The sequence below is a fragment of the Nelumbo lutea genome, chromosome 8 (genome assembly GCF_056320005.1).
Source record: "Nelumbo lutea isolate HS-2025 chromosome 8, American lotus-T2T, whole genome shotgun sequence".
NCBI lineage: Eukaryota > Viridiplantae > Streptophyta > Magnoliopsida > Proteales > Nelumbonaceae > Nelumbo > Nelumbo lutea.
In genome coordinates, this window is record NC_142691.1 from 32,951,177 (window position 1) to 32,963,860 (window position 12,684).

The following is a 12,684-nucleotide window of genomic DNA, read 5'->3' on the forward strand; positions in this document are numbered from 1 at the left end:
TGAAGTACCCCTAGGAACTCGCTACAAAGTAGCTCGCGACTAAGTGACGCGATGCTTTCAGGAAGTTTCTATCTGACAAGACCATACCCGTCAGACTGCGACATGTCTCCTAACTGACGGTGCAGTCCCTGCCAATTCAACAAACTGCACCCACGTCTCTCGACAGATGGTGGCATGTCTGTCCTCCTAGGACATGTCACTCATCCGATTGGGTAGCACCCTACAACGGTTACCTACGCAACCATGGCAGATAATGGCTGCGACAGAAGCCCAGTGGCAGTTATGCTCGGTTTGACAAGAACACCTATATAAGAGCCCCTTAGTCGAAGGGGAGGGGACCGGATCTGATCGGATTTTTGGATCTTGAATCATCTTACTTAAACTTGCTCTCGAGCTAATCTTTAGCACTCAGTGATCTAGTGCGACCTACACTCTTAGCCTCTTTACAACTCTTTACTATTTTCCCCAGCATTCTAACTTAAGCATCGAAGTATTCCCACCGGAAAAGTGTCCCGGGAATTCTTCACCGTCTTCCTCTCAGGTGTTGTTCGTTGCCAGCTAGGAGACAATCATTAGGAGTGCCCGGATTGTGCGGCAGCAGTGCGCGTCAACACTAGACGTGATGGTTGCCAAAAAACCACAAGGTATTAGTCAAGTAAAAAAAAAAAAACAAACATATATTTTTACAAGGCGCTACGCGACCTAAAAGGCAACCTACCCGGACTCAGGCCAGCCTGCGCGAGCTTTTCCTCGGTCAAGTAGTCTGAACTGAGAAGGCCTACTGCTGCGCAGGACTGCAACATTTTTTGAATTTCAGGGTCCAACTCAACCCCTGAATCCTGGATGGCAGCCCTCCAGGTAGTTGGGAAGGGCCACCCCTCGGGGTTATGGACCACAAAATAATCCCGCTTCCAGGCAGGGATCCTGTTCGGCAGCTTGTGCAAGAGCTTGAAGCCACAACGGGGAGAAAAATAGTAGGAACGCCTTTCCAAAGGCGCTTGGAGAAGCATTCTTGATGCAGAGAATGGTAGAAAAGATATCAAGATCGAGGGGAAGACAATACTCATAACACAGAGAAATAGTCCCAACCACATTTCGGATGGAGTTGGGGTGGAGCTGGTCAATGGTGATGCTAAAATGATTCAACACCTCCACTACTAGAGGGTGCAGAGGAAGACGCAGGCCAGCCTCGAGTTGTTCCTGAAAAATCACTATGTCATTGGGACCATGGTCCCAGGGAAAGTTACTAAAGGGGAGACTATAGATAAGGTCCCCGGGAAGGTTGAAGTGATGAACTAGGGACCTAAGTCTCTCCATCATCATAGAGGAGGGACCGAAGCTGTCGGGCTCCTTGCCCCAAGAAGTAGAAGCCATCTCGCTGGAGGCCTCCCGAGCCTCCGAAGCCTGCCCCCAAGCTCTCCCTGAGCTCGAGGGGGCATTGTCCTAGTTACCGTTCTGGGGATAAACGTGGTACGGATACCCAGACATGATTGACAGAATGATTAGACTCACCAGAGAAGACGAGACAGTGTGAACAGGAGAAGAGCTCAGACAAACTAGATTGATGCGCGACCTTAGAATCCAAAGACAAAGCAAGTTAGCGTGAAAGAAAATGAGGCATGGGGGCCCTCCTATCTATAGCCATTGTGCCCCCAGATCAATAGCCTAGATTGAGACAGATCTGATGGTTCATAGTCAAGCTGACCGCATGCCTTCTGAAACCAAAATGTTCCTGGCTACACGTCTCTCATGATTAAGGTAATGACGGCTGCATGACATCCGGAGTTAAGAGCCGCTTTGGTGCATTTCTCAGCATTCGAAAAGTCAGAAATCCCCTAGTTCCCACGCACACATTTAATGCGAGCAGTCAATCAAGTTTGAACTTCGGTCAAATCCCTTGTCACACACTTCATGAACTCCTCACGCTAAGGTAGCATTCTTAGCTCGAGGAGTGGAGGGCAATTGATGGAGGATGATTTGACCCGACCCCTTGAGACGATGACACGTGGATATGACTCAGCACGAGCGATAGCTCAGCACCACAGGTTGACCGCGACTAAGTAACGAGCCTGCAGGACAACACACTACGTCATAGCCCGCTATAGAGGGAGCTCGAGGTCCCCCAAGCTACTGAAAGGGAATACTCCAAGACTATCCCAACTCACGAGCTAGGGTAACCAGCTCGCTCCAACACTTAGGCAGAAAAACTGCCCCAAAGACAACCTTGAGAAGGGTCACCTCGAAGTACCCTTAGGAGCTCGCTACAAAGTAGCTCGTGACAGGATAGCTCACGACTAAGCGATGCAATACTTTCAGGAAGCTTCTATCTGACAAGACCGTACCCGTCAGACTGCGTCACGTCTCCTGACTGACGGTGCAGTCCCTACCAATTCAACAGACTGAACCCACATCTCTCAACAGATGGTGGCGTGCCTGTCCTCCCGGGACGTGTCACTCATTCAATTGGGTAGCACCCTGCAATGGTTACCTACGCAGCCATGGCAGATAACGGCTACCATAGAAGCCCAGTGGCGGTTACACCCGGTTTGACAAGAACGCCTATATAAGAGCCACTTAGTCGAAGGGGAGGGGACCGGATCTTATCGGATTTTTGGATCTTGAATCATCTTACTTAAGCTTGCTCTCGAGCTAATCTTGAGCACTCAGTGATCTAGCGTGACCTACACTCTTAGCCTCTTTACACTCTTTAGTATTTTCCCCAACGTTCTAACTTAAGCATCGGAGTATTCCCACCGGGCAAGTTCCCCGGGAATTCTTCACCGTCTTCCTCTCAGGTGTCATCCATTGCCAGTTAGGAGCCAGTCAGCAAATAGCTAGGAGTGCCCAGATTGCGCTGCATCAGTGAGTAAATGGAAAAATATGACTCTTACTTAAACAATAAGAAACACAAAGATGTATCAAAAGTTTTCATAGAGGAAATTTTATTTCTAATGAAATTAGACTCAAACAACAATTTATGTTTTTCAAAGTTTGGTTAACTCAAATGTTTATGCCATAAATCCCAAACATTATTTCTTTGACCCAACACAAGACTCAATGAAGAAGAGGTCAAATAAGCATGGGGTGGTGTTGATTAAGATTTCTCAAAGTCTAGTGCAAATAAGCAGCCCAACCTACACCTCTTCCCTTTCACTTTCTCAGTGCACCGGTCCTAAATCAAATAGCCATCAAAGGAAAAAGTTAGAATGTGACTTTCATCAACCAGTTGAACAACTAAAACAATATTAGTAGTAAGTTTAAGAATAAAGGTCTGGGTAAGGAAAAATAAATTTCAGGGTGGGACCTTGAAACACAAATCATTACTCCCAATGATATGCATTTCTTCACCATTGACAGTAATAATATGTTTATAGTGGGTCTTAGAAAATTTACTTGAAGGTTCAAGTTAGGCTTTAGTCATATGATTTCTAGTTCCATAGTCAATTATCCAAACATGAGAGAGAGAAGCACAATAACCAAAGAACTCACTAGATAGGCCAATAGCAAAAAAGGTAAATGAGAAAATAAAGGATACCGATTGCCACATCTTTTTCTCATTCATGGGAGCAAAATATTCACCTTTGGAAATGGAGGCATTAGTCATCTTTCCCTCAGATACCTAATAATTTTGTGGGTAGTTCTTCTTCACAGTACCCCCTGAGGGATGAATTGGGCTGTCCAAAATGATATGACCATGCTATTTACAATAATAAGTGCAACATTCTTCTTCTTGAAATTTGAAGCTATATGTCCAAACCCTTTACATTCGTAACATTGAATTTTAGAAAGATTCTTTCCACCAGATTTCTTACTCTCTTGTGTAATGGAAACTATATTAACCCTTGAACCAAGTTGTTTCCCCTCTATGTTTGCAACATTCATGAGTCTAGCCTCTTCCCTCAACAACTCTTCCATCATAAAGTCCAAATCTGAAATGGTGCCTCTACTCAAAATATTAGACCTGATTATTTAATATTCAATTCTCAGTCTCATAAGGAATTAATTCACCTATCTTCTCAAAATGCTTATGTATAGATACTACACACACTCTAAGGACTTAGATGGATCAATGTGAACCAATTCGTATTCTATGCATAAATCAATGAAGTTTGCATAGTATTCTTGCTTCATTTTATCCCCCTATCAATAGGTAAAAATCTCATACCTAATATGATATTTTTTTGATAACTTGATAAGTTGGACTGATGATAAACCTTCTTCAAATAGGAATACATTTCATAAGTTATTCACAATCTTCTCATGGGAACAACAATGTGAGGTACAATGGAGCTTAGAATCTAAAAAAGTAATTTTCCATTGTCAAACTTCCATTGTGTAAAGGCCTTAGCATCTATTTCAATATGGTTTGCAAATGGTCTCATTCAAATAGCCTTCGAGTTCCTTTTCTTTAATAAAGAAATCGAAATGGAACTTCATACTGTACTTGGTTCCATCAGATTTCATAGGAATAGTGTCTATCTTTTAACCATCATAAATAAATAAAACTAGTCGTAAGAGTATAGTAACAACATTGATATTTATTTTTCAAGGTTGTTTTTTTTCCGTAAATATTATTTTACAAGTTTGTTAGACACTTTATGTGATTCAACAGCAATTTAGTTATTAAAAGTAATATCATGACAATCAATAACGTGACTTTCTCAGAAATAAATCCTTGACTACAAGGATATATGCATCCAAGAAATTACCCAAAACAAATCAAACTAGGTAGTATACAACATTAATAGTGGAATGGCTTTGTAGCACCGTATTTTTGTGCCCTTTAGTCTTTTTTATCTCTCTGCAACATTCCAAGCTTCAAGGATGCTTTAGATAATCTTGTAACCAATCTCGAGGTATTTTTAGAATTTTACAAAATTTGGACAACTAAGTTAAACCAATCCAATACATGGGAATATAAAGAACAAAATTACAAATCCTACAACACTAAGATCACCCAAACTCGACACAATTTACCCATTCATCCTAAGCCTTGAAGCCAAATTCTAATCTCAATTGTCCATTTAGAAAATTTCAAGTCAGAACCTTGTTTCACATGGAGTTAGAAATTCGACATCACAAGTACATAGAGCCCAAATTTCCAAACCCAATGGTACCATGCTTACCAATACCCAATATAGTTTACCCCTCCGTACTAAAACTTGAACCCAAAACTAATTCTAATCATCTAATTAGAATCTTTTCGATACTGAACTTTGTCTCACATCAAGTAAAAAATCCAACACTATTGATATGTAGAGGCCAAACTTTCAAGTTCAATGATAACAAGATCACCCAAATCCAACACTATTTACCCCATCATCATAAGACTCGAAGCCAAAAATAATCCTGATTGTCTGATTGAAATCTTTAATCCTAAAACTAATTTCACATCAAGTAAAAAAATCCAACAACATAGGTATGTAGAGCCCAAAATTCCAAATCCAATGATACTGAGATAACCCAAATTTGACACTATTTATCCATTCATCCTTAGACATCGAGTTGGAATCAATTTCAGTCATGTAATTATAATCATTTCAATCATGAACCTTATCTCACATCAAATTAGAAATCCAACCTCATTGATACATAGACCACAAAATTCTGAGTCCAATGACACCAAGACTGTTCAATTCCAACACTGTTAATCCCTAGCCAAAATCAATTTGAACCCTCCAGGGAATATATAAAGATTAGTAAGATCACTGCATGTAGGCCATTCAGTAGATTTGTTAAGCATAATTGTTCTTTCGTTAGCCTCTCAATCTTTTTAGTTTTAATTTTCATAATTGATTTCTCATTGCTTTCATAATTCTTTCCCAACTTTTTCCTATGGTTGTATTAATTGTTGATCACTTATTAATTATTAGCTTTGGATTCTTTGTTAAATAATTTCTTTCTCTTTCAATAAAATTGGTTGTATGTGTCGCATGCAAATTTTTCCAAAAGCTCAAAATTATTAAGATTTTCCTTGAAAAACTTGTGAAGTAGAGGCTGGTTTAATTGGGCATGTGTGGTGTGCCTAACACTTTCCCACACCATACCTTGGTTCCTTGACCCTAAGAATTGCTATCCCATTAGGCAACGAGCCATGAAGAAAGCCATTATTTTCTTGTAAAACATCATGTTTTTCTAAATTCCCAATTTTGAAAAATTTATGTAGTGACTCCATCCCTACTCCATTTCCCTCTAGGTTGGGTAGCCACAACTAGTTAGCAACTCCACTAGGGAATGTGTAAGTGGACTTAACTCAAAAATCCGGTTTCTAAATATTATTTAATTAATTTTGGGCTTTCACACATGTTGCACACACATCACTCATGTCACATTGCATTTTGTTCATTTGAATCAATTATAGGCAATCCTTAGTATGATTGCTTAGGGATAACCAATTCTAGAAAGAGGACCCTTTTTTCTTGCCTCTGGTATATCTAACTACCACTTGCATAAGGTTTGGGGATCTAGATAGATGAGGTGAGGCATCAACAATGTACTCAAGACTTGTCTAAGGTATATGGAAGCCCGACCTGATTGAGGTTCCCCTATTAATTATCTCCTTAGGAGTCTTAACTAGGCATTTTAGTGCATCGATTTGCATTTGTTTGCTTGCACTTACTTTTATAGTTGTTTTGCATTTGTCTTTTTGTTTGCATTTGTGTTCTTATTTTTGTCTCTACTTAAGCAAGTGAATGGGAGCAATTACAGGCCCACTCAAGTACAACTCTTCATTATCTTTTTAATAAAAGCCTACATAACAAAAATCCATGGCTACAACCTAAGGCTAACCCAACCCAAGTATAGACCGCTCCCAATTCATAAGGGTTGTGGAACAAATGTACCAAAACCAAACAGAATGTATCCTAAGCCAAATGGATCTGTTCAAGAGTTAGGTGGGACAGCTCTACTCTATATGGACCAAACCCAGTCCAAGCATGGGCAATATAGTCATGCTGAAACTTCATAGGCCCCATGATTGCCACTTTAACCTAGCCAGAAACAAAACACATAGGCCCACCCTTCATGAGCCGCATGCTTGTCAATTCAACCCATCCACAGGCAAAACACCTAGGCCCAACATTCATGGGCCCTATGCTTGCCCGTTCAACCCAACCATGGGTAAAATACTCATGCCTAACCTTCATGGTGCCCATCCTTGCTAGTTCAACCCTACTATAGGAAAAACACTCAAGCCCAACCTTCATGGGCCCTATACTTGCAAATTCAACTAATCCAAGGACATTATAATCAGGCCCAATCATCATGGGCCTCATTTATTCCAACCCAACTTTCAATGACTCCATCCTTTCCAATTCAATCTAACCAGGGGCAAAACACCAATGTCTAACTTTTATGGCCCCACCCATGCTAGTTCAGCCCATTTAAGGCCATCCAAGATAGGCCCAATCATCATGGGCCACAATCCAAGAGTATCCTTACCCAAGCAATCCCTCACTAATGCCAAGCCAACTAAACCAAGAGTGGTTCAACCAAGCTCAGGTCCTTATGAGAAGGGAAACAATAGCCTAGTCAACCAAGTCTAGACACCTTAGTCCTCTGCACTAACATAGCCACCAACTTAAAATTCTATGCAAGGGCCAAAACTTTTGCTTGTGACTCCAATTAACCTAGGGATAAACTAACTATTAACCCACCTAGAGCAAAGCCTCAACAAGTTGTAAGGCAACAATTTGAACTTAACCGACCTTGACTTGACTACAAGACATAAGCTACCCCCAAGCTTTTTAAATGGCTAAATATGAACAAAAATGATGGGACTAGGTGCTGAAGGGCCCACATTAGAATGTATCATCAAATCCTAAGACCCATGGGTTTAATTGATGAACTTTAAGCCCAATCATTCTTAAGGAGATTAATTGGACATATCACAACTTGGTTAAAGAACTAGGAATGGCAATTTTCCCCATCCCCAATGGGTACTTGACTTCCCCAACCCACCTCATCCACGATATATATATAATATTTATTTTTTCAAAAAAATTTATAACTAAAAAATTTCAGGGATTTAGCTCCTTGAGGGGAACCCATCCCCATCAGGGATTAGGAATGAAGGATAATTTTTATCCCCGATAAAGATTGGGGTCAGGGACGAGGATTTATTTCAAAATCAGGGTCGAAGACAGGGAATATGATTCTTGCCCCAAACCCGCCCCATTGCCATTTCTATAAAGAACACCGATCCTAGCTTAGTGAAGAGTTGGCAAAGTTTAGTTGTTGCCCTTGTGAACCATTACTTGTATAGCACAAACATCCTATTATCAAGGTGTAAACTAGAATTGCTCAAGCAAGGACCAAAAGAATCATTTACAAACTTCATAGATAGATGGAGGGCCTAAGTTGACCAAGTACTTAAGTGGTCCACTAAGGATGAGCAAATTTCAATGGTATTAAAGAGCTTGAATAAAGAACATTCTAGCAAGTTGACTCTGATTTAACATCCTACTTTTTAAGCCCTATTTTGTATAGGTTGCCAAGTGAAAGACCCTCTGATAGTTGAGAACACATTCCTCTTTAAAGTCTCATCAGCGATTGATATATCATTTGAAAACAAACAAATCATAGATGTTGAGTCATTAGAAATTGAGGTCGACCAACTAGGACTAAGCTTCAAACTCAAGCAATGATTTATAATTCATCAATTGTAGTTATTCAACATCAATAAATAATCTTCAAGAGTAAACCGTTCCATTCTCTAGAAGACCAATATCAAATCATCCTTCAAGGCTAGTCAAGAGTTTAATAGATCCTACCAAGTCACCGAGTTAACTTCATGCAACAAAAAGGTTAAGTTTGTGATCCCACTAAGTACATGAAGTCCATCCAATCAATGGAAGTTGTATCAGAAGGCAAGGAAGATAAAGCCTTTGATCCAACCCAACTCATCGCACCAATTCATATGTCAGGAATGGAATCCCCAAAATGGTAATGCACATTATTACTATAATGTAGTAGAAAACCAAAGAAGAGTAGCCCTTTAATCCAACTCAATTTATCAATCCCATAAAGTAAATACACATCAACGAACTGGTTTAAAAAAGAAGAGCATAATATGTAAACAAACCAACTAGATTTAAAACAATGATATATTGCCTCAAGTTAAGTGATTACCATAAAAACCAAAGGCAAGAAAGTCCTTGTATAGGTCTAGACTAGGGGCAAAGTTTTGGCTCAAAATCTTAACGACCCACCTATTAATTTGATTCAGAAGATTGGCAAAGAATAAAGCCCCATTAGGATGATCTAACGCCCCTGCTAAGAGTTGTAGCGGTGAAGGTAGGGGTAGAAGAAACAAAGGAGAAGACGAAGAGGAAAAAAAAAGAAGAGAACGAGAAGAAGAGGAAGAAGGGAGAAGGGAAGAATGAAAGAGAGAGAGGGAATAAAAAAAGTGAGAGAAAAGAAACCGAGGAAGAAGGATCACCCCACTGGTTCTCTTTGTCGAAGGTGAACATTTGGTCAATTAGATCTAATTTGAAAAGATTAGTTTGATTTGTTTTGAGATATTTAAAAAACTAAAGAACCGGTCCGGTTTGAAATTTATGCCCATGATTCACTTGGCATTCCTAATGACCACTCATCAATATGACAATATGACACTAAATTGGCTTGAAACAAGATGTACAACATCAGCTACAAACAAAGTACACCAAATCCAAAATAAACACATAAACAATCCATTCTCACCCGTCACTAACATTTTTATTTCTGATTTGATGTATTGGCCCTTATAGTTACACATCTCAATTCTAATAGATCATTTTTCTAGTAGGAATGATATACTTCTAGTGCTCCACAAATGACTTGGAAGCCAAGATGGTGATTCCTCGAGGCTTATAATCAAACATCCAAAACCATAGATCTCTCGTGGTATGACTAATAGGCTTCACATGCACCCTCCTCTACTCCATCCTCCATTCTTATGTAATGTGTAGTATTTAACACATGAAAAAAGATTAATGTGGCGTTCATTAGCGTGGTAAAATCAAGAAATATTGGGTTTCAAATCACACCATACTTCATTCAAACGTTCGGTTATAGTGTGGCATGATCTAAAACCCAAATGTAACCAAGGTTTTAAAAACTGACCCAGAAATGGAATCGTTCTAGCTATCGGTTTTCGGGTCAGTGATTCGACCATCTGGGTCGAACGGTTCAGATAGTTTGCATTAGGGCAAAATAGCAAATAGTCATATATGAGAAAGGAGAAGTGGAGAAGAGAATTAACAGCACAGATGACAGGTCTGAGATTGATTTTTCATTTGAGATTTGAGATTGATTTTTCGTTTTTTCTTAGATTTCAGATCTGAGATCTCTACAACTTTTTATTCTTCTTCTTCTTCTCTCTAGATATCAGATCTGAGTTTGTGTCTTAGACTTAGATTTTCTCCCTCCCTGCAATTTCTTAATCCCCGAACCGCTGTCTGGGTCAAACGAATCGACATTTCGACCATCCAGGTCAGCGATTTTCTAACAAAGTCAACGGTTTTTGACCCAAGAATGGGTTAGGGGTGAAATGGAAGCAGTTGCTTGGATGCTTTCCAGGCCGAACGGTCCGACCTTCCGAGTCATCGACAGTTCAAAAACATTGGTTGTAACCATGCCATAGGGGACTATAATCCCATTGAGAGATACACTACATTACATTTGGGAGTTTGCAAAAAAAAATTTATTTGATTATTATTTCACCTAATATTTTTTCAATTTTTTGTCCTATATATAATTAGTAACATTTATCTTACCATTATAATTATTATTACATTGGATATTGAAAGTAGAAGTTTTACTTTTTTTAATGTTTCTACTAATTTTAATATTTCTAAATTATTTTTTAATAATTATTTATAACTAATACTAGTTCTCTTATGCATGTGTTTTATATTTTCTGTTGCTAGTCAAAATGGGCTGAGGGCAACATTGACAATTTACTCCCAAGCCGATGTGTCGAGGTGCGGTGAGACTCGAGGACTAGTAGGTTGGTCCTGCAAGGAGGAGAACGTCAAAGGCCCCAACTACTTGAGGCGGAGACTCCGATGGTTAAGTTGGTACTAGGAGGGGTATAAGGTGAGTGAGGCATGAAGTGTGAACACTCAAACGAGGCCACGGAGGAGAAAGAGTTCTTGAGTTCAAGTTCCAATCCCTTACCTTGAGGGGGTCACCTCCTATTTATACTTGAGACTGCCTAGAGGTAGGTGAGCTAGGATGGTCCGAATGTGGTCCGTACGCGAGGAGCGTGACCATCCGAGGCCGCCAGGTGACTATACGCTATTGATTCTAGAAAGCCCTCCAGGCTCTGTTCCGTGCGCGCCCTGATTGAGTCTGCTTTGAACCGTGCCACCTAACATGTGTAGGCCTGCCATAGGATGAGACCATGTGCACCTACATCATTTGCCCCCCACTCCCGAGGTGATGGTGGAGATTTGAGCTGAGGACCTCGGCTTCGGCCGAAGGGAGTGTGTCGGTTGTATTGGGAGGCGTTATTGGACCTTCTAGACATGTCTTGGCATGTAGTGGTGTCAACTTGGCTTCATTCCCTTCTCTAAGGGGTGCTGTGGTGGATCTTGCGATAAGGAGACTTTGGCCTTGACTTTGGCGTCTTTGTTGTATATGGACGAGAGGAGACCTTGCCCCCCTGCCCTGCTTCCTTACTAGTGTGGTGGCAAGTCTGTAAAGGCCTCGGCTTTGGCTGTGGGAGGTGAGCGCGTGACACTTGTGTGCCTGAGCTTGTAACTTAGCCATTTGTAGGGTTGAATTCACCATTGTCGGCTCGTGAGCTATGGAGGAGATGGGTCTCGGTGCCAAATCTAGGTCGTGCATGACACAGGTCTTCGAAATGACAGATTAGAGCCATGCCCACGACGGGCTGTGGTGCCATGCCCACAGGGGAGACGGGATTTAGGCAAGCCGAGTTGCGTGTTCATTGGGTCAGCATGGTTCGATGAACCAGCAAGTTGTGACGAGAGGACCGATTGGTTCACTCAGCGTCATTTCGTCTTCCCAAGGTGAGCCATGCGTATTGATCAATGTACGGGGCCATAGATGCAGTCACTATGCAGCCGTTGGATTGAACACAATTAGGGTTGTCCATTTTCCTTTAAATAGAAGCCTTAGTCATGCTTCTCCCATGCTATTTGCTTCCTAGAGCTCTTGTCTTTGAGAGACCTTCACTTCTAGAGCCTTTGGCTAGATCGCCTTCCTTAGAACCTTCCAACCTTTGTCTTCATCTTAGGTAAACACCTCGCTACCATGTCTTACTCCGATTCTAGCCCAGAGTGCTATGAGCTCCCCCCTCGGGGGCGAGCTCCTACTAGACCCCATCACCCACCATCTTTGACTGAGGCTCTTTAGTAGCTGAGATCCCAGCCCTGAGGTGCAAGGTCGAGGTGCTGAGGGAGAGGACTGCTCTCAAAGGCGCTGAGCGCAGCCAACGGGGCGAAGATGACTAGGGAGGCCGAGGGGTCCCCCCAAGTGGTTTTGGGGAAGAGGTTCCTAAGCTTAGCTTGAAAACAGTGGTTGAATATGCTGCTCGAGGGGTGTCGATACGGCGTTTTCCATGCTTAGAGTACGATAGTGTTCTTGATTATGACTAGGTGAAATCCCTAGCTAGGAGATACTACATCCCTCGGTTCTATAGACTAGGGTCCTTGACACTAGTAATCAGTCATGGAC